The following is a 25,311-nucleotide window of genomic DNA, read 5'->3' on the forward strand; positions in this document are numbered from 1 at the left end:
TCCTGTTGGCCATTTCTATGTTTTATTTTGAGAAATGACTATTCATGTCTTTTGCCCACTTTTTAGTGGGATTATTTGTTGTCGCTGCTGTTGTTGTTTTGGCAGTTGAATTGTTTGACTTTCTTATATATTCTGGATATTAATCTCTTGTCAGATTAATCATTTTTATATATTTTCTCCCAATCACCAAGTTGATTTTACTCTCTTGATAGTTTCCTTTGCTGTGCATAAACATTTAGTCTAATATAGTTCTATTTGTTTATTTTTTTTTGTTTTCATTGCTGTGCTTTTGAAGTCTTAGTCATAAAATCTTTGTCTAGACAAATGACCTACAGTGTTTTGCCTATGTTTTCATTCTAGTAGTTTTACAGTTTAGCATCTTACTTTTAGATATTTGATCATTTTGACATGATTTGTATATATGTTAAGAGATACGGGTCTAGTTTCATTCTTCCTAACATGAATGTTGTTTTCCCAGAACCATTTATTGTTTTCCCAGAACCATTTATTGTTTTCCCAGAACCATACTTGCTAAGAATATACAGTGAAGAAAGGATACCCTTGAAAAAAAAATTAGCTTTAAAAAAATAAGTTCGCTGTAAATTTGTGGATTGCTTTCTGAATTCTCTATTCTGTTCCATTGGCGTATGGGTCCATTTTATACACAAACAATGCTGTTTGAATCATCATAACCTTGTAATATATTTTGAAGTCAAGTAGAGTGATGCCTTCAGCTTTGCTCTTTTTGCTTGGGACTGCATTTGTTATTCAGGCTCTTTTTTTGGTTCCATCCAAACTTTAAGTTTGTTTTTACTATTTCTGTGAAAAATGACATTGGTATTTTAAATGAGATTACATTGAATCTTTAGATTGCTTAGTTTGGTCATTTTAATAGTATTAATTCCTTTGATTCATAAGTATGGGAGGCTTTTCCATTTATTCGTGTCATCTTTAATTTCTTTTTTTTTTTTTTTAATTAAAAAAAGACATTTATTCAGCATCAGGATCAGACTATTACATTTAGCAATCAACAGCCTGAGGGCAAAACAAAAAATAGCCATTCTAACCAGGATAAGATAATATTTCATTGTGATTTTCATTTGTGTTCCTGATCATTAGTGATGTTGGGCATTTTTTAATTCCTTTGTTGGAATGCTTTCCACTTTCTACAGAACAGAAACTAAAATAACCTGTTATACAATTAGTCATAAATACAGCCCTCGGATTTTTTTTTTGCCCATACACATGAGTATTTGTCTAAAATATGTCTTCTTTGTAGCAGCTAGGCCCTGCCACCACTGTGCTTGGCTGAGTCCACAAATCTGTTGTAAACTGTAGCTTTTCTGTCACTTCCCTGGCTCTCCTCTCCTGCTAAGCTTTGTTTCCTAATTAAAATCTTCTGCCACAGAGGTCTTTCATCTCCTTGGTTAAAGGTATTCCATAGCTACTGCTGCTACTGGAACTGCCGTAGCCACCTTGGTTTCATGGTTTGGCAAAACATTGGCCTCTACCACCACAGGTGCCAGAGCTTCTGCCTCCAAAGTTTCTTCCCTTCATGGATACAAAATTTGAAGACTCATTGTTGTAATTACCAAAATCATTGTGGCTTCCACAACCTCCAAAATTGCTTCCATCATTACCAAATCCATTATAGCCATTCCCACTGCCATCATATCCACCACCACCATGGCTGCCACCAAAGCCACCACAACCAAAGCTGTCATTCCCACTGAAACCACCTCCACGCCCACCACCAACATTTCCAGAACCACTATGACCTCTTTGGCTGGGTGAGGCACTAGCCATCTCTGACTTTGACAGGGCTTTCCTAACTTCACAGTTGTGGCCATTCATATTATGGTATTTCTGAATGACAATCTTATCCATGGAGTAATTATCAAATTTTACCAAGGCAAAGCCCCTTTTCTTGCCACTGCCTCAGTCAGTCATGATTTCAATCACTTCAACTTTTTCCATACTGTTCAAAATAATCTCTCAGGTGTTTTTCTTCAATGTCTTCTTTACTGCCACCAACAAATATCTTTTTCAGAGTTAAGTGGGCACCTGTCTTTGAGAATCTTCTCTTGAGACAGCTCTCTTTGGTTTCACAGCTCTTCCATCCATCTTGTGTGGCTTTACACGGCTGCATCCACCTCCTCCACAGTGATACAGGTGACAAACCCAAAGCCCCTAGAGCACTTGGTGTTTGGGTCTCTCATGACCACACAGTCTGTGAGCATTCCCCACTGCTCAAAATGGCTCCTCCAACGCTCATTGGTTGTTTCAAAGCTCAACCCTCCAAAGAAGAGCTTCCTCAGTGGTTCAAGCTCTTTAGGAGACTGACTTAGACATGACAGCAGGGAGAAGAGAGATTTTAATGATGCTTCTTCGGCGGCATCCACAGGCAGCGTCCTCTTTAATTTCTTTCATCAGTGTTTTCTAGTTTTCCTTGTAGAGGTCTTTCATCTCCTTGGTTAAAGGTATTCCTAGATATTTCTTTTTCTAGCTGTTATAAATGGGATTGTCTTCTCGATTTCTTTTTCAGCATTTCATTACTGATGTATAGAAATGCTACTGATTTTTGTATGTTAATTTTGTATCTTTAAATTTTTCTGAGTTTATTAAATCTAAGTGTTTTTGTGGTAGAGCCTTAAGGTTTTTCAAAATACAAGTTCATGTAATCTATAAAGAGAGACAACTTGACTTCCTCTTTTCCAATTTGGATGTGTTTTCTTTTTTTCTTTGGTCTGATTGCTCTGGCTAGGACTTCTAGTACTATGTTGAATAGGAAAGGTGAAAGTGTGCATCACTGTCTTGTTCCAATTCTTTGAGGAAAGGCTTTCGGATCTTCCCCATTCAGTATGGTATTAACTGTGGATTTGTCATATATGGCCTTTATTATATTGAGTTATGCTTCTTTGATGCCTAGTTTTTTGAAAATTTTAATCATGAAGGATGTTGGGTCCTTGTCTCATTTTGATATCAGGGTAATGCTGGCCTCAGAGAATGACTTGGGAAAAACTCCTTCCTCTTCAAGTGTTTGAAGCAGTTTGAGGAAAATTTGTGTTAATTCTTCTTTATAAGTTTGTAGCATTCAGCCATGAATCCATCCAGTCCTAGGCTTTTATTTGTTGGGAAACTTTTTAAAATCAATCTTGTTACTTGTTTTTGGTATATTAAGGTTTTCTTTTTCTTCCTGATTCAATCCTGGTAAGTTGTGTTAAATGAAAAATGTTAGCTGAAATAAATTTAACAGTTTAATTGAGCAAAGAGTGATTCATGAATTGGGCAGCCTTCCAAGCCAGAGTAAGCTCAGAGACTTCAACATAGCCACGTGGTAGAAGAAGATTTATGAACAGAAAAAGGAAATCGATGTACAGAAAAATGGAAGTGAAGTACAGAAAGAGCTAGATTGGTTACAGCTCAGCATTTGCCTTATTTGAACACAGTTTGAAGAATTGGCCACCTTTGATTAGCCAAAACTCAGTGATTGTCACAGGAGTATGCTACTGTCTGTTTACAACTCCATTTAGGTTAGTTCATGATGTACAGAGAAACCTTTAGGCCAAACTTAAAATATTCAAGGAGGCAGCTTTCAGTTAAACTTGATTTAGAAGTTGTATGAGTCTAGGAATTTATCTATTTCCTCCAAGTCTTCCAATTTATTAGCATACAGTTGTTGATAATAGTCTTTGATGATCTTTTGTATGTTATCAGTGATAATGTCTTCTTTCTTATTTCTGATTTTATTTGGGTCTTTTTTTGTTTGCTTAGCCTAGGTAGCAGATTATTGAGTTTCATTGAACACTACGTTATTTTTTCGTCTCTATTCATGTAGTTCTACTAATTTTGATTTTGGTTTATTCTTGCTTTTCTAGTTCCTTGTGGTGTATCATTAGATACAGTTGGTCATTTTTTTAAATCCATTCAGCTAATCTATATATTTTAAGTGGAAAATTTAGCTTGTTTACATTTAAGGTTATTATTGCTATGTGAGGACTCTGCTCATCTAACCTATATTGAATCACTACAGCCTTTCAGGTGGATGTGAAGGTATGTCAATGTGGCTCTAGGGATGTGGATATGTAGAGACTATTGGGCCCCAGGGCAGGATGCAGTCTGGTGAGGGTTGGGCTCTGAAAATGGCACTGTGCTACAGCTACTTAGAACTCAGGGGATGGTGAGGCTGGGACCCAGTGTGAGCTCCCTCTCTGGAGCAATGCGATCACAAAGTCTCCAGGTAGCTCCCTATGCTAGTTTCAGAGCTGATTAAGATTCAGGTGCTCTCCAAAGGGGCTAGGATTGCAGGAGTCCACAGTGGGAATGTGGACTGGTAGGGATCTGTCACTTACACTTTTCTTATACTGGTGAACCTCTCCCAGTTCCCAGCCAATCTTGGCCAGGCTGGCTGCCTGCTTCCTTCTCCTTCCATGCCTCAGGTATGTCATGTCACTTCTGTGTTAAATTCCCGTGTTCTCTATTAGATGCTCTATTTTATGTACTATTTTGGTTATTCTCTGTGGAGGAGTCAAGTACTAGATGTCTCTAGTTATCTTGAAGTTCCTTGTCAATTTCTTTTCTTTTCTTTTTCTTTTGAGACGGAGTCTCGCTCTGTCTCCCAGGCTGGCGTGCAGTGGCACAATCTCGGCTCACTGCAACCTCACTGTCTCCCAGGTTCAAGCGAAGATCCTGCCTCCGGCTCCCAAGTAGCTGGAACTATAGGCGCTTTCCACCACTCCAGGCTAATTTTTGTATTTTCAGTAGAGATAGGGTTTTGCCCTGTTAGCCAGGCTGGTTTCAAACTCCTGAACTCAGGTGATCCACCCAACTTGGCCTCCGAAAGTGCTGGGATTACAGGTGTGAGCCACCATACCCAGCCAATCTCTATTGTTATGAGTGTTTTCTATTACATTATTTTCAGATTTATTTTATTGTTTACTGCTTTCTATTTTTATTAGGACTAATTAGTTAGATGTTTACTTCACTGATTATTGGCTTTTTACTTTTTCAATATATCTTTTTACTTTTTCAATATATCTATTTCAAACTGTAAATTTAATTTCTATACACAGCTTTAGTTACATCTCACAACTTTTGATGTGTAGTACTTTTATTGTAATTTATGTATACATTTTCTATTTTTCATTGTGATTTTTTTCCCTTAACTCATGAGTTACTTGGAAGTATGCTACTTAATTTCCTATAATATATGGGAATTTTCTGGTTATTTTTCTGTGGCTGATTTCTTGTTCAACTTTATTGTTGTTCAGTAATATGCTGTATGTTTCCTTTGAAATATTCGAATTATAGTCTAAAATAGTGTGTCTTTTGTAAACAGAATATCATCTGAAAATATTTTAATTGATACATTAATCTCTTTACAGTTAATGCAAGTACTGATATTCACAGTTCAAGTATATTCTTTTACTAATTTTCTGTTTGTTTTACCCATTCTATTATTCTTTTCCTCACACTTTACTGTCAAGTGTATTGATGAATTCATTTCTTTAAATTTTTTTATCATGGTAAATACATTTATCATAACATTTACCATCTTAACCACTTTAAATGTACAGTTTAGTAATTTTAAGTACATTCATAGAGTTGTGCAACCATCACCACTATCCATCTCCAGAACTCTTTTTATCTTGCAAAACTAAAACTCTATTCCCATTAAACAATAACTTTTCTGCTGTCTTCCTCCTATGCCCTTACAACTACCATTCTACTTTCTGTAGCTATGATTTTGACTATTCTAGGTACCTAACAAAAGTGGAATCATACATAATTTGTCTTTGTTTTGTGATTGGTTTATTTCACTTAGTATAATGTCCTTGAGGTTCATTCACATTATAGCATATGTTAGAATTTTTTTTCTTTTCAAGACTGGATAATATTTCATTGTACATATATACTGCATTTTTCTTATCCTTTCGTCTGTCAGTGGACTTTTAGGTTGCTTCCATGTTTTAGTTAATGTGAATAGTTGCTATGATTATTGCTGTACAAATATCACTTAGAGATCCTGCTTTTAATCCTTCTGGAGTATATAACCAGAGACAGAATCGGGATATGGGAGTGGGGGACTAGGAGAGGAATAGCAGGATGTCGGGGATTGGGGAGGGGTGGCATTAGGAGAAACACCTAATATAGATGACGGGGCAATGGATGCAGCAAACCACCACCACGGCACGTGAATAACTATGTAACAAACCTGCACGTGTACCCCAGAACTTAAAGTATAAAAAATAAATTTTTTAAAAAAAGAATTGCTGAGTCTTATGGCAACTGTAGTTTTTTGAGGAACAGCCATACTGTTTTCCATAACAGCTTCACCACTATACATTCCCATCAACAGTGTACAAGTGTTCTAATTTCTCCTAAAGGATTGATGATTTTTCTTTATTTTTGCTTTCCTGTCTATCAATATGAAATTTTTAGGTATGTTTATTTTTTGTGCTTACTCTAGAAATTGTAGTGTACATTCCTGATAAATTTAAGTCTAACTTGATAAATTTGCCATCTTACAAAGTAAAAAATTTGCAATGTTTTAATTCAAGTGCCTAACCCCCCATATTATATGCCATTTTTATTTTATAAGTTACTTCTTTGCATTTTAACCTTTGTAAGACATCATTATTATTACTATTGTATTATACAGTCAATTTCCATTTGGATTTATGTGCATTTTAGAATTTTACTATTTTTATTGTTCTTTGATCTTTTCTGAATCTCAAAGCTTCTATCTAGATTTATTTTTCTTCTATTTTCCTTGAAGAATACCCTTGAATTTTTTGTTTTAACTGTGAATGTGAGTCTGGTGGTCATAATTTTTGGCCAATTTTTGTTTTCTGAAGATGCTCTCCTGAAAAATATTTTCATCATCTATGAAATTTTTTGTCAGCAATTGTTTTTATTTTAATATTGTAAAGAAATAGTTCCATTGCTTTCTCGTTTGCTTTTTATTTTTTATTTTTGTTGGTTTTTGTTTTTGTTTTTCTTTGGAGAATTTAGCTGTCAGTCCAAATATTGCTTCTTTAAAGATAACCAGTGTTTCTTCTTCAGCTCCATTTAAATTTTTTTTGTCTTTAGTTTTCTGGATTTCTTTTATTTTTTTTAATTTCTTAAGTGTTCTTTTATTTTTCTTATTATTGCTTGGGGTTTGTAGGGCTTCTTAAATCTTTGGCTTGCTGTCTTTTATCAGTTGCTTCTGTCCCACTTTTTTCTTCTCTCCCCTTAGACTTTGATTAAACATATTTTAACACTTCTCACTGTATTCCTTGTGTCTCTTCCCTCCTTCTGTATATTTTAATCTTCCACTTCTCTGAGCATGGATGTCTAAAGCTCTGCTCAGCTGCTCAGCCTTATGTGACCTCTTACTAAATTTAGCAATTCCAGGAGAAAATAATCTTTAAACACTGCCTCACCGAACTCAGCCTCACCTCCATTTTCACCCATTTTGTTCAGCTTTCTTTCTAGCTTGTTAAAATTCAAAAGAATTCAAGTAAATACTTCTTTTTTATATGCTATCCAAATTTTTTTCCTCAGCAAAAGAATGGACTGAATATATCTCAACCATCATCACCTTGTGCCCATAGTATGTGAAAGAAAAATGAATGCATTCTTAAGCAATACATTCCCACAGGCTGAATCATCTTCCTCAACCTTGAGAAGACAGCCACATCAAGAAATTGGAAAACCATCTAAGTTGTATTTTTTAGTTGATGCCCTTGGTTTTTCGCATTAGATCTAATGACTACAATGTGAAATAGTAGAGGCAAATACATCCAACTTTTCACAAAAATGTAAAATAGGTGAAGTTGTTTTTAGTGCCCTTTTAGATTATCTTCTCCAATTCCCCTCAGTTGTCAATTATGTCAAAGGAGGTTAGAGGAGGATACCTTGGGTCAAGCCAATTTTCTTTTTCCTCTGCATATAAGGACATTAATAGATTAGAATATCAAATGTGGGGAAAGCTTCAGAACTAATAACTTATTGAATTACAGTCATTAGAACTTCTATTGTAGTCTTGTGAAATATTTTTGATATTTCTTTCCATTGTTTCTTGAAATCATACCACTTAAGTAAATGCTTCAGACCATACCTAAGAAAAAATACTGTCTTTTAACAGCAGTAGCAAGATTAGGATGATGCAAATCAGGAAATAATAGTAGCCAATGATTATTGAACATTTACTATATGAACAGTAATGTACTCTATCCTTTATGCACTGTATTTTATTTTGTTCTCACAAAAACCCAATGATAGCTTCCCTAAAATCACTCAATTCCAAAATGTCATAGCCAAGATTCAAACCCAAACCATTGACTTTAGAATTCATGCTTTATGTATAGATATGAAGAGTGGAAACATGACTACTTCTTAGAATTATACATTTTTTTCATAAGCTTTAACTCTTTACTAGTATTCTATGTTTTTGTTAATTGGATTAATAAGTTCAGTCTACTCAATATTTGTTTTGAGTGTCTCAGTTAAGCAAGTAATAGCTAGACCACTGCATTTCGTGTGCTAATTTCTAAACTCAGATAGTAGACAGATGATAGAGAATGATGTATTGGAAGCCAGAATTTATAAAACCAGGGAAGAACTCTTAAAAAGAGTAAAGTTAAGCCCTGTAGCCAATTCACAATCAAGGATGATAAAGAAGTTCTTGGTCACAGAATAAGCAGAAAGGCAAACACTGAGACACAATTTACCTCTCCTTCCTCAGCAGTTCCCCTGACACCTTTCATGCTCACTTTTCTTGATATTTATTTAACTGTATTTATATGTCTGCTTTCCCCACTATTAAAGAACTTCTGGATAGCCAGGACACTAACTTATTCCATTTTGATATTCCCTGCATTTGTCATGGTACCAGGTACATAGATACTATGAATGGATAAATGGAAAAAGAGAAAAGGGAAGAAAAATCCTTCAGATATTTAGCAATCATGAAATAATCTTCTACTGTAAAATTATTCTCTTCTTTAGTGATAGAATTCACAAGGACTAGAGGCTTAAAACTGGCTTCATTACAACCTTGAACATCCTGACATCAAATAAGGTAGCTATTTTTATATTAAAATGAAACAAGATCTTTTAAAAAGAAAAAGATCTTTTTATTAAAAGATCTTTAAATCTTTTTTCATTTAAAAAAAAAACAATTATTTTTGGAAGAGACGGAGGAAGTTTTTAAAAATAGTGAAGTCCACTCTTTGTCACAGCTCATTTGGATAGCTGATCATCCATAGCTTCTCACAAGCAGTTCCCAAGACAACTTTCTATGCTTTTAATCTTTGTGCTCTTGACCTGAACCCTGAAAATTATTTCTATTAACCTGGCTAAACATGCTTACTCCAAGCACTGTAGACTAGACTGAGTTTCTGTACAAATACATATGTTTCTGACTATTTGAACAGCACTTCCTCCCTTGAGAAGATAGTGATTTTGTGTGGACAAGTTGACTAGTTAAGTAAGTACCACTCTAACTTCTTTAAAATAGCATAAAGTGCTATATTTTCAACATTCAAAAACGAGAAGTTTCTGATTCAAGTGTTGAGGTATTCTTAAAGTGGCGACAATACAGAACAAGACAAATTATTCTGTGTTGTCAGAAAGCTCCTATAGCTAATGATTGAGGGAAAACCAAAATGGTGACCCAGAATTTTATGTAACACAAAGGGAACAAGAGACTATGTATCTGAAAGTGTTTATGATCATCAATGGTAATGCTGATATCCCAGAATACAAATTCTCTGAATGCAAGGAGGATCATGCTCCCCAAAAGATTTTAAAACTAATATAAATAGCTTTTCATCTACAGGTAGAAATTTATTTTTGCTACAAATGAGAGTATGTAATCAGGACAAAATTATCAAAGCACAAATAGTTACAGCACTCTCCACCCAGCCAGTCCCATTCTCTAAGACTCAATGCTAAGACAGACTTTAAATCAAGAAGAAAGTCTCATTTTATTTGATCTGGACAATGTTACTGTGGTTTGTCAACATGAACATTGAGATGAATATCACTATAAGGAGATGGTGAAAAGCACAGGTTAAGGAAGAACAGATTAACAACAGAGCCAAGTCAGACAAGTATTGTATGCTTATACATGTGCAAAGCTGCAGTATCGCACAACTCCAAAGCTATAAGAATACCATTGGAAATATAATGATGAAAACATTAAGTGTGATAATACTGCTCAAAGAATAATGTGCCTGCTGGAATTGTGCAATGCCTTTCACCTAACAGCTATTCCTGGTGAGGATATATGAAATTAATATGGACAGAAGCAGGGAAATACTAGGAAGAGAAGGGCAGGTCTGTGGTGAAGCCCCAACCTCAAGCCTGAACCTGCAACCCAAAGTGAGAACATGCATTCCTGTTTTCCCACCTGAATGATGTCTTTTCCAAAAGCCTGACCTGCCTTGCCCCTCAATCCTGCATCCAAAAATCCCCATGCTCCACTGGAGTGGAGGAGCAGAGAAGGAGAGAAGAGAAGAAGCAGCTGGATGTCAGAGAGGAGTAGCTTGACTTCAAAGGGACAGCTTGATGGGGAACTTCAGAGAAGAGTTCAGCTAGGGATGGCCAAACTCCAGGGGAAGACCACTTTCCCACTTTTTCCCTTTTCCAGTTCCTGTTCCCACTGAGAGCCATTTCCATCAGCAACAAATCCTCCACATTTATCGTCTTCATTTCATTCATTTCATTCGTGTGGCCTGATTCTTCTTAGATGCCAATCAATAGCTCGGGATACAGAGGCTGTCACTCTGAGCCATTAAACACTTAAGCCATCCGCGGGTGGTAAATCTAAAAGAGCAAACTGTAACACATGCCCTTTGTGGCTCCAGGGGTCAAGGATTCCCCCAGACATTGCCCTGGGGTGGCACAAAATTCTCCTCCTGCCAGTGCCCAGAAGCACTCATCCTGACCCTACACTCACACACCTGTGTACTCCCTTTCTTGTGACGGGCTAAGAGCAGTAGGCTGAGTAAATGAGCCACCCTCTTCATAAATCCTGTGAAGGGTCAAAGGAACCATCTCATTTCAAAATCATGGTCAAGACAGTAAATGTTACATCTGAAAGGAAAAAGAGTAAGAAGAGTGACAAAATCAAGAGTTCAATAATTGCAGTTGATATTATAGTCATATTGGAACATTGTTACACTGCATTGTTACATTGCTGATTTGTCCAGTGTTACAGTGGCTCTGATGACTCTTTAAAGCAAACCATTAACACTTTTAGCAAACTCTAAAATTAAAAACGGTGAGAATAATTGAATTTTAGCAAAGAACTTCTTTGGTGCAGTAAAATCAATTTCTGCCTACTACTGCTGATTATTGGTCCTCTTCTTTTGCTTCGTAATATCCTATACAAACAATATGATGATCTGCTCCCTGTTCACCCCTTTGGACTTATTTCTTGTGTTTTCCTGACCTATCATATATTCACATTCAATGAAGTCTGTACCTTTGTACATCCTTGGGCTATGTAATTTAAGGAGAGACCCAGACTCCTCTGCTCAAAATGTCACTTAAGCCAGCCTACTTTGATACCATTTCACCATGAAGGCCCACCTTCAGTTTCAACTTTAAAGGACCCTTTAATAGTAGAGGTATTGCTTTTTGCCTATTCTTTATTTCAGTAGTTTTGTTTCAAAAAGGAAAATATTGAAAAGGATTTACAAATACACATATAATACTGCAAAAAGAACATAAATTGGGTATGGAAAGAGAAGTGAGGCAATGGAAATATAATGAAGAAAATATTAAGTACGATAATCCTTTTCTTGGAGAAGGTCAATCAATTGAGCCATGGGAAGCCATTAGCATCTGACAGTAAATTAACTGGTCAGAAAATCTAACTCATCATTAAGGTATTCAGGATAATTTCAGCTGGAGATTGTCATGAAAGGTTGAGAAAGATTGGGGAAACGCAGCATGGGGAACTGAATCATGCAAGAACGGTCATCTCAGGTCAGAAATCACAGGGGGAGAGTCTTCAGGCACAGAAAGACACTGTAAGGGTTCTTAATTCCTGAAATAAATGCAAGAAATGGGATAATAAAGTTAGATATCAAAGTAGAGTTGTTATTTGGCGAGCGGGCTCCAGAATCATTTTGCAGAACAAGCTGTAACTACTGTCAGCTCACCAATATGTCTTCCACTGCATTACACAAATACAAGTTCCTTTGTTCTACCAAAAACTCCACTTCTAAGCAGTTTGTGGCCCACGTGGAGCACAAAAATACACAATCAGTGTGGTCACAATGTGTGGGCTCCCTTAGGGAGCAGAATTAGGACAGGGAAAGAAGAACTTGTAAAAGAGAACCTATAATAAAAATCCAAATGATAGGCCGGGTACGGTGGCTCACTCCTATAGTCCCAGCACTTCGGGAGGCCGAAGCGGGTGGATCACTAGGTCAAGAGACCGAGACCATCCTGGCCAACATGGTGAAACCTTGTCTCTTCTAAAAATACAAAAATTAGTGGGGTGTGGTGGCATGCACCTTTAGTCCCAGCTACTTGGGAGGCTAAGGAAGGAGAATCACTTAAACCCAGGAGGTGGAGGTTGCAGTGAGCCGAGATCAGGCCACTGCACTCCAGCCTGGCAACAGAGCAAGATTCAGTTTCAAAAACAAACAACCCAAATGATATGGATTCCTTGAAATGTTTACTTCACTAACTTGTAGGGGCAACTGATAAATTTCTGCCTACTACTGCTGATTATTGGTCCTCTTCTTTTGCTTCGTAATATGCTATACAAACAATATGATGATCTGGTCCCTGTTCATCCCTTTGTACTTATTTCTTGTGTTTCCCTGACCTATCATATATCCACATTCAATGAAGTCTGTACCTTTGCACACACGGTTCCTTCTGACTAGAATTACCCAATCTTTTTGTCTTCCTGAATAGCTGTTATTTAATCTTTATTATTCATTCCTAAAGTCATTTCCATTTCCCCTGACCTTTTCAAGTAAAGCAGATGTCCTTCTGTGTACACTACTGGTTGTGGCATAAAACTCTCTATAGCGTTTATCATTTATCTGTGTTGCAAGTGCTGGGTTATTGGCCTAAAAAACTTGATTTTAAGGACTATGTCTTAAAAATCTCTACACCTCTACTTGTATATACCACAATATTTGTGGCATTAATAGTTGTTAAATAAGTTCATAATGTTCTGGTTTGTAATTTATTTGTATTGCACTTTAGCCTTGCTCCTAATTATAAATTAAGGTACATTCATACATACGTATATATACACACACCTAAAGCTCATTTGTTACCTATATCCAAATCACAAACCCATATTGGTTACTTTGAGGAAACTTTCAAACTTAGCATGCATGGAAACACTAATTCCATGCATGGTAAGCAGTTTTGTGTATATTTCAGTCACACAGGGCATTCTTGTGTCTTCTCCCTAAAGTCTGCAGCCTATGTTGTTGAAGACTAGAGGTTTCTGTCTGCTAACTACATAGCAAATCGATGGACTGAGTCCTCGGTCTTTTTGTTGCTATTATTGTTGCAAGCACTATTTCATAATATTGTAATTAAAAACAAATGACAGTACTTTAACAGTATTCATTTAGCAAAAATTTCAACCACATAATGGGTATAAAAAATAATTCAAGAAAATGAATAAGACCTAGTATTCAATAGCACAACAGTGTGACTGTAGTCAATAATAACTTAATGATATATTTTAAAATGACTAAAAGAGTATAATTGTATTGTTTGTAACACAAAGAATAAATGCCTGAGGGCATGGATACTCCATTCTCCGTAATATGATGATTTCATAGTGCATGCCTATACCAAAACATCTAACATACTTCACAAATATATACATCTACTGTGTACCTACAAAAATTAAAAATTAAAAAATAATTTTAACATAAAGATAATAACAGCCATGGCTGTTAGTTGCTACAATAGTTTATGAGCATCTACTATATACCAGACACCAAGTGAAATGACTTTGCCCTCTTCATCTCCTGTTTTCACAACTCTAACAAAATCGGCATTAAAGTCCACAACTTGCATGCGGGGAAACTAAAGCTCAGTGAAGATTCTAGGGTGCCTTAGTCACACCACAAGAAAACAACGGGGTTGACATTTGAGTTTGAAATTTGGAGGTCTCAAACTCTACTTTTTACTACACCAGACTGCTTTCCTGTACAGACCTTTTTACAAATGTGATTCTCTATTCAATGCCTTTGTGTCTTTGCTAACAAGGAATAAATGGTGGTGGGTACTCATATTTTTTTTTCTTTTTGAGACAGAGTTTCACTCTTGTTACCCAGGTACCCAGGCTGGAGTGCAATGGCGCCATCTCACTCACCACAACCTCCGCCTCCTGGGTTCAGGGTTCAGGCAATTCTCCTGCCTCAGCCTCCTGAGTAGCTGGGATTACAGGCATGCACCACCATGCCCAGCTAATTTTTTGTATTTTTAGTAGAGAGGGGTTTCACCATGTCATGTTGACCAGGATGGTCTCGATCTCTTGACCTCATGATCCACCCGCCTCGGCCTCCCAAAGTGCTGGGATTATAGGCGTGAGCCACCGCCCCTGGCCCCGGTACTCATATTTTTTATGTGATTAAATCTTTAATGCACAAAACACAAACAAAAGAATTAATGCAAAAGAAAATAATGCAAATAATATCCAGATTATTACTGTATAAACTAATGCAACAGGAGCACTTTAGGCAAGTCAGTAGTATCCTGAGTAGCCCAGTCACACCACCGAAGGACTGTCAGCTTTTCTTTCTAGGTTGAGCTGCCTCAAAGGCCAACAAACACAAATCAGTAAATGAAATTTCTCCTAAATTCTGGTAACCCACCTATTGGTGTTATGGGTAGGGGTATAAATGAGGGAAAAGCTGTCATTTAAAGTTTTGTTTTTGTGGACCCTGACTTACTCAGATATTATTATGATTATTATTTTATAATCCCAATAGCATTTTTCTGAGTGCTTAATAAATTTTACTTTTTAGAGAATTTTTAGTTTCACGCCAGAATTGATAGAAAGTACAGAGTACCAGTGTATTCTATGCCCCAAAATGTGCATAGCCTCCCTGACTATCAACATCCTGCAGCAAGGTGGTATGTTCAGCACTCATATTTCAACCCTCTTCCTGTTTAGAAACAAAAATGTGCCGCCTGCTGCCAGCGCTTACTTAATTTTACATAAACATGCCCTTTGAGGCTGAAGCGGATCTGACTGATTTTCAATGTGAAAGTAAAATATAAAAACTGTTCTTGGAGTTATTTCTAAACAGAACTAACATCAGAATCGTCTGAATCATCAGAATCATCTATTTCAGAAAACTCAGATTCATCAAATGAATCTTCAGCCAACGACTGTTCGAGAACAATGTTAGCATCACACATAGGAATGCTACGTTTTCTAGGATTTGACATTTTCAGCAATCAAGAATCACTATATTTTGTAAATAGAAATATCACTACCAAAAGCAGAATGCTATATATAGAATGATGTCTTTCGTGTCCAAAGTCGATATGTTAGAATGATGCAAAAACACTAAGAAAAGTTAGATCTTTCGTGGCAAAATTGTCTTTGGGTAAATGCTGCGGCCATAAGCTCTGCCAGCAAGTACTCTTGGGGCAAACGGGAAAAAGGTTAATAAATTATAAGATATCTCCATCTTATCCAGAGAACTTTTGAGTACTAACTCTAGTTCCCTAAAAACTTATGAAGACATATTAGAAGTTCTGAGATATTCAACATGTAACACATATCCCAATATCTCATTCCCAGCCATTTCAGGAAAATCAAAGTCATAGCTGACACTTGCTGAATATGCCTTATGCATCTGAGCTTTCCTAAGCACTTGACTCATATAAAGTACTTTAATCCTTAGAACAAATCGTGAAAAATGCATATTTTAATAAACTGCAAGATGTCTCCTGCATTTCCATGTAATATATGGCCTCCAGCACATGCAAGTTACATGTGACAGATATTCATCAACAAATGTATCTGTGAATGGCAGGAAAAAGTTTAACACTTCTCAGTATGTATTCACAGAAAAATTTAATAATCATATCATGGAGGAATGATATGGTTCTGTCCACATGTTGCATATGTACTTGTGTTTCCCTCCAAATGAGTTGGTCATGTGGGAAAGAGAAATTATTTAAACAGATGGGACAAAATCAATTGTAAATATTGTTCATCATACCAAAGCACATACTATTATGAAGAATCTTGGGTCTGTTTTCATAAAATAAATTAAAAATGAAAAGTAAACAAGCTAATGCTGGTGATTTTTTTCTAAAAGCAATTTCTATGGCATTACAATATTTTAACAGATTCCATTTAATCAAATGTGCCTTTTAGAACTGACTTATGACAGAATGATCATTACAGTCTGTGATTATGTAGTCGGATTGTGGCAAAATCTTGAAATGCCTATTAAATCAATCTTTAAAAAAGATAAAATAATATTCAGTATCAATGTAGGATTAAGAATTGTCTGTTGCATGAATCACAACCTTATCAAATATAAGGAACTAGAGAAAACACTTTTTCAAAATTACATAGCCTCCCACATATTGTAAATGCATTTATTGTGCCCACTTATTAAGCAAATACATGTGACAAAAATCCTAGGACTTACATTTTATTATTACAAATGCATCTGTCTGTGTGTGTGTACGTGGATTAGGGGAATTGTTGTGTATATAATCATGTGTCATTTAACAACAAGGATACGTTCTGAGAAGTGCATCTTTAGGCAATTTTGCCATTGTGTGAATATCATACAGTGTATTTACCTGAACTTAGATTATAGCCTATGACGCACCCAGGCTATATGGCATAGACTATTGCTCCTAGGCTACAAACCTGTACAGTATGTGAATATACTTAATATTGTAGGCAGTTGTAACACAATGATAAGTATTTGTATATCTAAACATATCTAAAATAGAAATGATACCATAAAATATTGCATAAAATATTTTTAAAATGGTACGTCTGCATGGGGCACTTGCCAGGAATGGAGCTTGCATGACTGGAAGTTGCTCTGGGTGAGTCAGTGAGTGAATTATGAGTGAATATGAAGACCTAGGCTGTTACTGTACACTACTATAGTCTTATAAACACTGTACATTTAGGCTACACCAAATTTATTTAAAAATCTCTTCAATAATAAATTAACTTCAGCTTACTGTAACTTTTTAGCTTTACTAACTTTTAAATATTCTTAACTTTTTGACCTTAATTTCACTTAGCTTAAAACATAAACACATTGTACAGCTATACAAAAATATTTTCTTTCTTTATATATTTATCCTACAGGCTTGTTTCTATTTTTAAAATTTTTTGTCTTACTTTTGAAACTTTTGTGTTAAAAACTAAGACACAACATGCACATTAGCCTAGGCTTACACAGTGTCAGGATCATCCATATCACCAACCCCACAACAATGTCTTGACCCAGAGGAAGTTCTTCGGGGGTAAGAACACACCTGAAGCTTTTATATCCTATGATAACAACGCCTTCTTCTGGAATTCCTCCTGAAGGACTCACCTGGGACTGTTTTATAGTTAACTTTTTTTAATGAGTAGAAGGAGTACACTCTAAAATGATGTTAGAAAGTATATATATAGTAAATACTATAATAAATTAAAGTAAATATAAATTTACTACAGTAAACACATAAACCAGAAACATAATCATTTATTATCATTATCAAGTATTATGTACTATACATAATTACATGTGCTACAATTTTATATGACTGGCATATACTTGTGTATATAGATGTAGATATGCTACAATTTTATATAACTGGCATAGGTTTGTTTACACCAGCATCCCCACAAACACATGAGCTATGAAGTTAGATGGCTATGATATTATCACTTGGCAACAGAAATTTTTCAGCTTCATTATAGTTTTAGAGGACCATCATCATATATGAGGTCTATCCCTCACCAAAATATAGTTATGTGGTATATGACTATATGTTTGCATATGTGTGAGGAAGAGAAAAAGAACAAGACAAATTAATTTTATCTTGTCAAAGCCTAGCACACAGATGTGTTCATGGTCATATCACAAAAGCTTCACAATATCAAGGGGTCCATAAGCCACGCTTTCATAGGTACTGGTTCATTATGATCGAGTTCTCTAAAAATCAGTTAAGGCATATAGAAACTTTCACATACTCACCATATAAGACGAATCCAAGTAGTCCATTTCCAGCCATTTCAGAAAAATTAAAATTATAGATGACACTGTTGAATGTGTTTTATGTGTCTGTGCTTTTCTAAGCACTTGACTTGTATTAATTCATTTAATTCTAACAAAAACATGAGGTTGGTGCTCTTATTACCCTTCATATTACAGATGAGAAAACAAACACTCAAGAAGCTTAAAGTACTTGTCCAAGATCCCAAAGCTAAAAATGGCGGAACCAGGATTCAAACCCAGTCTGTGTCCACATCCTTTGACTACTGTCCCTCAATGCAGCCATGTTATTTAGCGTAGTATAACACATGATTGGATGGGACTGACATGCATGTTGCAGGACATTAAGCATTCCCCCCATTCTGTTGTTAATTACCATTTGCAGCCCCTAGGATTTGTGACAAGAAGTGGTACCTAACCTCCAGCATTTCCAAACATCTGCTTGGGAAAGGAATTATTGAACTTAAAAATGCTATAACTGTTATTCCCCAGGTGAAACCACAGTTAACTGAGGGTCTACTCACACGTTCTCTTTCTCTCTCTCTCTCTCTCATACGCAATCTAGTATACACATGTGTATTCACATATTCATACACAGTCAAGATTTGAAGTGAAAATAAAAAGTTAACTGAGTTCAACGTTTTCCTTTCTCTATTCTTCTTTTCTTCCTCATTGCTTTCTTGACAAACATTGCCTTTACTCCATCTCTTACATCTAGAAGGCATGGATAGGAAGAAGAAAAGAAAAGGAAAAGAGAATAGAAGCACAAAAATTAAAGAGAAAAGAGGGAAGACTAGAAATCAAACAGAAGGCAGAAAATATAGATATCTATAGGAACTACTGAGATAGGAATCATCTGCCCCAAAGTCACTGAATGAAGTAAAAGCAGTCAGTAAACCAAAACCATTATCTGACTTGCCTTGCCTCAAAACTTTTTTACGTATTTCAGAGAACCATTGAATTTCAGAATGGAGTTGGTCCAGCTAATACTGTAGTCCAAACCCCCACCAAATAGAAGAATACCCCCTACAGTTTCTATGACAGATGGCTATTCATCCTCTGCCACATGTCATTTACAAGAGCAGGCATGTCATTAACTACTTTTAGAAGAAATCCACGTGTCTTTTGTTTGGTACTAATTGTTAGAAAGTCATTCTCATTTAGAACGGAAATCTGCCACACTTCAGCCTCAGTTCTCTCTTCCAGAACCATATGGAATGAGTTAAACCCTTCTTCCTCATGATATTTCTCTAAAATTCTGAAGCAGTTATTATATTGCTCCTGAGTCTCCTCCTACCCAAAATAAACATATGCAAAACATATGATCTGCCCTCCAAAAAGTAGTATACCTGGTAGTATAGGGCCAATATCCTCAAAAAGCCTGTTTCATTTCTTCCTGAGTAGTCATTTTTTTCTTACGGAGCTCAAAGTCAGCACCTCTGATGTGTATCTGTGTGGGTATGCTCTGTGAACTCTGCATATACACATGTGTATAAATACGAGCATGCACACACAAACATGAAGCACACATGGAGTTTGTACATTTGCATATAAATATGCAGACACATGTGTGTTCACCACGTAAAATATGCACATTGCTCTTCTCTCCTTTGCTTTCAAGTGCTCCTTTCTTGTGTGTTTGCAGGCCAGCCCCAATACGGCCAGAGCTCACCTATTTCCAGGCTTATTTCATCCCTGTGGAAATGACTTGGGTGCTTTCAAGCTCTATGTACATTTTTTAGCTTAGCCAGGAGTGGATGCTTAACACACCCTTGTCTCCTGTGTGCCCAGCCCTGAGTATTAATCCTCAGCTTCCAAGAGTAAGAAAAACACTCAAGCAGTCAGCGTCATAAGACCTGAATGCCTCTGAAAGAATGTGATAACGTCAACAAAGTTGAGAGCCTGGAATAACCAAACCTGACATTAATCTGAACCCATTTTTCTTTTCCTCTCTTAGTTTCATTTCTAATTAGGTGTTGCTTTTGCCTTTTTCTCTGTTTATCACCTATCCATTTCCTACCCTATTTTCAGAAGAGAGAAATAGAAACTTTTCTTTGATATTGAAGGAAATGTCCAAAGGGCCCTGAGTTCAAGTCTCTTTCATTTCTCTAACTGTAATCTGAGTTTCACAGTTCAGTGCCTTTGCAAGCCTCAAATGGAATTGTTATTTCCAGGTTATGATAACGTTATTGGATCCAAAGTCATTGTCAACATTTCTACCCACAGAAAGTTATTTTGCACTTTCTCCTGACAGCAGGAATTGAGTTGGTGGGGAGCAGGGCAGGGGAGATCTGAAAGAGCTTCCAGCTTTTTCAAAAAGATTTTTATTTCATCTCACTTCTTCACAGCACATGAAAAGAGCACGGAAATGCCCTCCATAGCACCTGCTGCCTGCTGTCTGCTCCTCCCACAACACTTCTTTTTCTACTCCTCTCTTTTTCCTTCTCTTTTCTTTGCTATAATGGAGGCCATAAAGAGAATAGGATCATTTCAGGAAGATGGGTGAAAAGAGGAAGAAGAGTCAGGATCAGATGACATGGCCCATTCTGAGGGCATTCCCAGGGCAGCACCTGGGAGGGCACAAAGCAGTAGTAAGTTGGAATAGGGGTCGCTCCTCAGGTGGACGTTGTCAGGGCCAAGGGTTGGGCACCAAGCACCCATGTCATTCTGCATGACAACTTTGCTCAGCCGGAACCCTACAGAAACTCACCCAGGTTTTTGTTCTTTTAACTCAAGCCTTGCATATGAATCACTGAAACTTCTAAATGAGTGATTCAGAAAGAAGCTGAAGATTTAATTCAGTTTCTGCCAAAAGAGAAAAGGAAAGGAATTTTATATCATTACTAATAGATTTTCAAAGGGCAAAGTCCTAACATGCCTGCAGACATTAAAGAATGTCTCTTTCTACAAATAAAACAAACAACAAAAGTCTCTAGTGACTTCTTTTTATTCTAGCCTATAGAATTCCTCCTAATGCTTTTAGATATGGCAATTCCACTTTCTTAAAGCCTTTCATGATATCCCCATGTTTCCACATTTGTCAGAAATCATTACACCATATCTGCTTCCCTGTCACCTTTTGTCACTCTGTCTCAAGAATGCTGTGGGAGTGTACTTTGTTCTCCTGTCAGTCATTGTGTTTTCCCCTTGCTTAGAGGCATTGGTTAAAATGATAGCAGGGCTCTGGAAGCTCTCTGACAGTCTTCTGTCTTGTTCTGAGGTAGCGTATTTCTTTCTCTTCATAACAGCTGATTCCAAGCTTTACCAAGTGTATCCACCCCCGACTGACTGTTAAATAAAATTTATCGGAGGTGATACCAAACTAAAAAAGTTATTTATTTCACCTTTCAAGAAATCAGAAGAAAGAGATCATTGCCAAGTACCCAAACAGGCCAGTTTTAACTGGCAGAGTCAGGAAGCACCTCTTTTAACCCTGCAAGGAAAGTATCTGAAGTAACCTGGTGCTAACCCCTCTGCTTTTTGTATTATGCTATAGGTTTGGTCCTGCTCAGACTGTCTTATAAAAACCAACTGTTCTACCATCAGAGCACCTTTTCGAAATTTGTGGAGGAGATGCTGTAAACTAGATTTGTTACAATGTTGCCTTTTGACAGTACTCACCCTCAACTCTGCACTGCTTGGCATTGGTCTATCTTGTACTCCTCTGAGAAAATCAGAAGTCACCAGACCCAAACTCTGAACTTTGCCTTCTTCCATTCATTTTTATCTGTCCTAGAACTGGTACAATTTCAAAACAAAGGTGTCTCTAATACTTTTTCTACAATTAATTAAATAATCAGCCTGAGTTTGTAAACCCATTTCCTGTCTCCTCTGGGGACACACTTTGATCAGGTCATATCCACCCTTTATCTTCAATCTTACTACCTCTATTCCTTCATCTTGAAAAACATTCAGGTTTTATTCATACTCAAATAAAAGACAGTCTCATCAAGCTATTGACTTTTTAAAAATTCCCTGTTTATAAGACAATTTTAAAATAAAAATCTTTATGACAGACTATTACTTATGAGAAAAAACATTTATTGATGATTTATTTATAAAAATTGTACTACACAATTTTGTATTTATGGAAGACATTAAAATATATGCATGTACTTTTCTCAATGAGTTGATGTTACCCCTAAGCAGACAAAAATTGGTTCTTGGGGATGTGAAAGTTATCAGCATCAAAATGGAGTCACTAATGTCAAACTCTAATAAAATAGATCTGGGAGGCCATGAAGGAGGCCTTTGTATGCCCATAATAGGAACTATCCCAGGCATTCCTCAAAACTGCAATATTCATGATAAGCCACTTGCATAGGGACACTTGCTTAACAACAGCTGTCTCCACTGAGCAGCTCACACCGACTCCCCCTGTGACCAATGGCCTCTGTTTCCAAAACAGCTTGCAGGGACTTCCTCTCTGTGTCTTTAAATGTTTCCCCTTTCGCCAAGCTCTTTGGACGAACCTATGACCCCTCAGAGCACTCGGATCCCAGATTGCAGTCCCATGCTAACAAATAAATTATTTGTTTTGGAGAGCTGGTCTGTCATTCATTCAATTCATTTCAATTTTAGGTTGAAAAGGGGCAAAAAAAAATCCTTAAACATTATAGTGGTTTATGGGCCTCCAATGGTCAATGAAATAGTATTTCTTAGTAATTAATTCATTTTTTCCTTAGAGATAATTTTAATTTAATTAACTTCTCATGGAGAGTGGAGTCCAATAATGAAAAAGAGGTTAGAAAACAATCGTGGATCCAGATTACCTAGGTTTACAAACTGGATCTGCCTCAACTTGACTGTGTGTTCCTTGGCAGGGTACTTAATCTCGCTGTGCCTCAGTTTCCTTACCTAAAATGGTGATATTAGCATCTGTTTCACAAGTTGATTTTTAAAAGAGCTACATGAGCTAATTAAGGCATGTACTACTATGAATGTTAGCTTACTCTTTCAACCCACTTCACTATGAAATTGGGTCCCTGTCTACCTCTCCAAATGCATCTCCTTCTGTCTTATTGTCACTTGGTCCACTCCAACCATGCTAACATTCCTACCACTTCCCAAACTACCAGGGTCATTTCTAATTCAAGGTTTTCACTCCTTCTGTTTTCTCTATCTGGAATCTCTTCCCCCAAATTTCCCCATTGCTCATTCTCTCATTTGATGGAGGTTTCTGCTGAGTAGTTACCTCTTTAAAGAATCTTTCCTAATTTACATCCCTATTTTCTCACCCTATTGCCTTTTATTTTTCTTTCCAGCATGGCTTTCTACCTAAAATTCCACTTTTAAAACCTGGTTATTTGTTCTGTATCCCCAACTACAGTATTAACGTGGACAGGAAAGGGAATTACGGGGTAGAAGAGGGTGGTTCCCCAACAAAGGCCCTACCCTCAAACCTGGAGACCAACGGCCCTAAATGAGGACAAGTATTCTGTTTTCACACCCAAAATGTTGCCTTTTGGCCTGCCACACGCCCCATCCTTCCCCCACATAAAACCGAGACCATAGCAGGCACAGACACAGCAGCTGAATGTCAGAACCAGCAGACCAGCAACGGGGGAACAACCGCAGCAGAGAAAGAAAAAAGAGGAGGGATATCTGGACGCTGAGGGGAGTTCAGCCAGGGGCCGTGGGTGGCCCGACTCCAGGGAAAGACTGCCTTCCCACTCCATCCCCACCTTCCAGCTCCCCATCAATCTCCCTGAGAGCCACCTCCACCGCTCAATAAAACCTTGCATGCATCCTTGCAGGTCACGTGTGATCCGATTCTTCCGGTACGCTGGGCAAGGACTCCGGGTACAGAAGGCTGTCACACTGCCCCCTGCCGCGCCCTTGTGATAAGGCAGAGGGTCCACTGAGTTGACTAACACACAAGCCATCTGTAGATGGCAAATCTGAAAGAGCTTGGTAACACACGCCCACTTGGACTTCGGACGCACGGATACCCACCCCTAGACGCTGCCGTGGGGCCAGAGCCCAAAAGTGCTTGCCAGCCTCTGCACCTGCCCTTTTGCATGCTGCACCTAGGGGTTTGAACTGTAGGGCAACCAAGCAGGCTACACTCCTGTTGCATATTTTTCGAGGGGAATCAGGAAACGCTCCCATTTCATTAACTGCAGGAGGGTGGAACAATGTCTGGTTGAGTTACTGTTGTATTCTCAGTACCCAAAACATGGAAAATAATGTTTTAGAATGCTAGCTCCTAAGGGTGTAGCAGTGAATAAAATAAATGGAGTCCTTACCTTCATAAAACAGGCATCAGACAATAAATAAGTAAACACAAAATTAATTAATAATAAATAATCCAAATTATTAAAAGAAAAGCCTTTTCACTTTCTTACTCTTTTTTTACCCTTATTACTCTTATTAAATTATTTGCTTGATACCATATAGAAAAATTAACCCCAAACTGATCAGCAATCTAAATGTAAAAGCAAAAACTGTAAGACTTAGAAAAACAGTAGTAAAATCTTCATGAATGTAGTTTTACCAGTGAATTCCTAGATATGGCACGAACACAAATGACAAAAGAAAAATAAATTAATTAAACTTTATCAAAATTAAAAACTTTTGTGCATCAAAGAATATTGTCAGGAAAGTAAAATGAAAGAACAACCTACAGAATAGGAGGAAATATTTGCAAATCCAGAATATAGAGAGAACTCTTACAATTCAAAGGCAAAAAGACAGTCATTTTAAAAATGAGTAACAAGGACAGGCACAGTGGCTAACCCCTGTAATCCTAGCACTTTGGTAGGCCGAGGCAGGTGGATTGCTTGAGCTCAGGAGTCCAAGACCAGCCTGGACAAAACGGAAAGAGCCTGTCTCTTCAAAAAAGAATTTGAATAGACACTTCACCAAAGAAGATAAGATACGCAAATGGACAGCAAGCACATGAAAAGATGTTCAACGTCATTAGTCATTGGGGAAATGCAATTCAGAACTACAATAAGGTATCACTTCACATCCACTGGCTATTCCTCACATGCTCACCAACAACTATTGTTTTCTGTTAGTAATAGAAATTAACAGTCAATACATTTCTATTAAAAAATAACAGTTGCTGGTGAGT

The 25,311-nt window shown here is 37.0% G+C and overlaps 1 pseudogene; it reads right to left on the reverse strand.

The window, feature by feature from the left end:
* Nucleotides 1-1,389: 1,389 nt before the first annotated feature.
* Nucleotides 1,390-21,950, reverse strand: LOC116557150 (annotated as a pseudogene).
* Between the last annotated feature and the right edge of the window lie 3,361 nt (nucleotides 21,951-25,311).

Source organism: Sapajus apella, unplaced genomic scaffold, assembly GCF_009761245.1.
Source record: "Sapajus apella isolate SASKATOON/1434 unplaced genomic scaffold, GSC_monkey_1.0 scaffold18, whole genome shotgun sequence".
Taxonomy (NCBI): domain Eukaryota; kingdom Metazoa; phylum Chordata; class Mammalia; order Primates; family Cebidae; genus Sapajus; species Sapajus apella.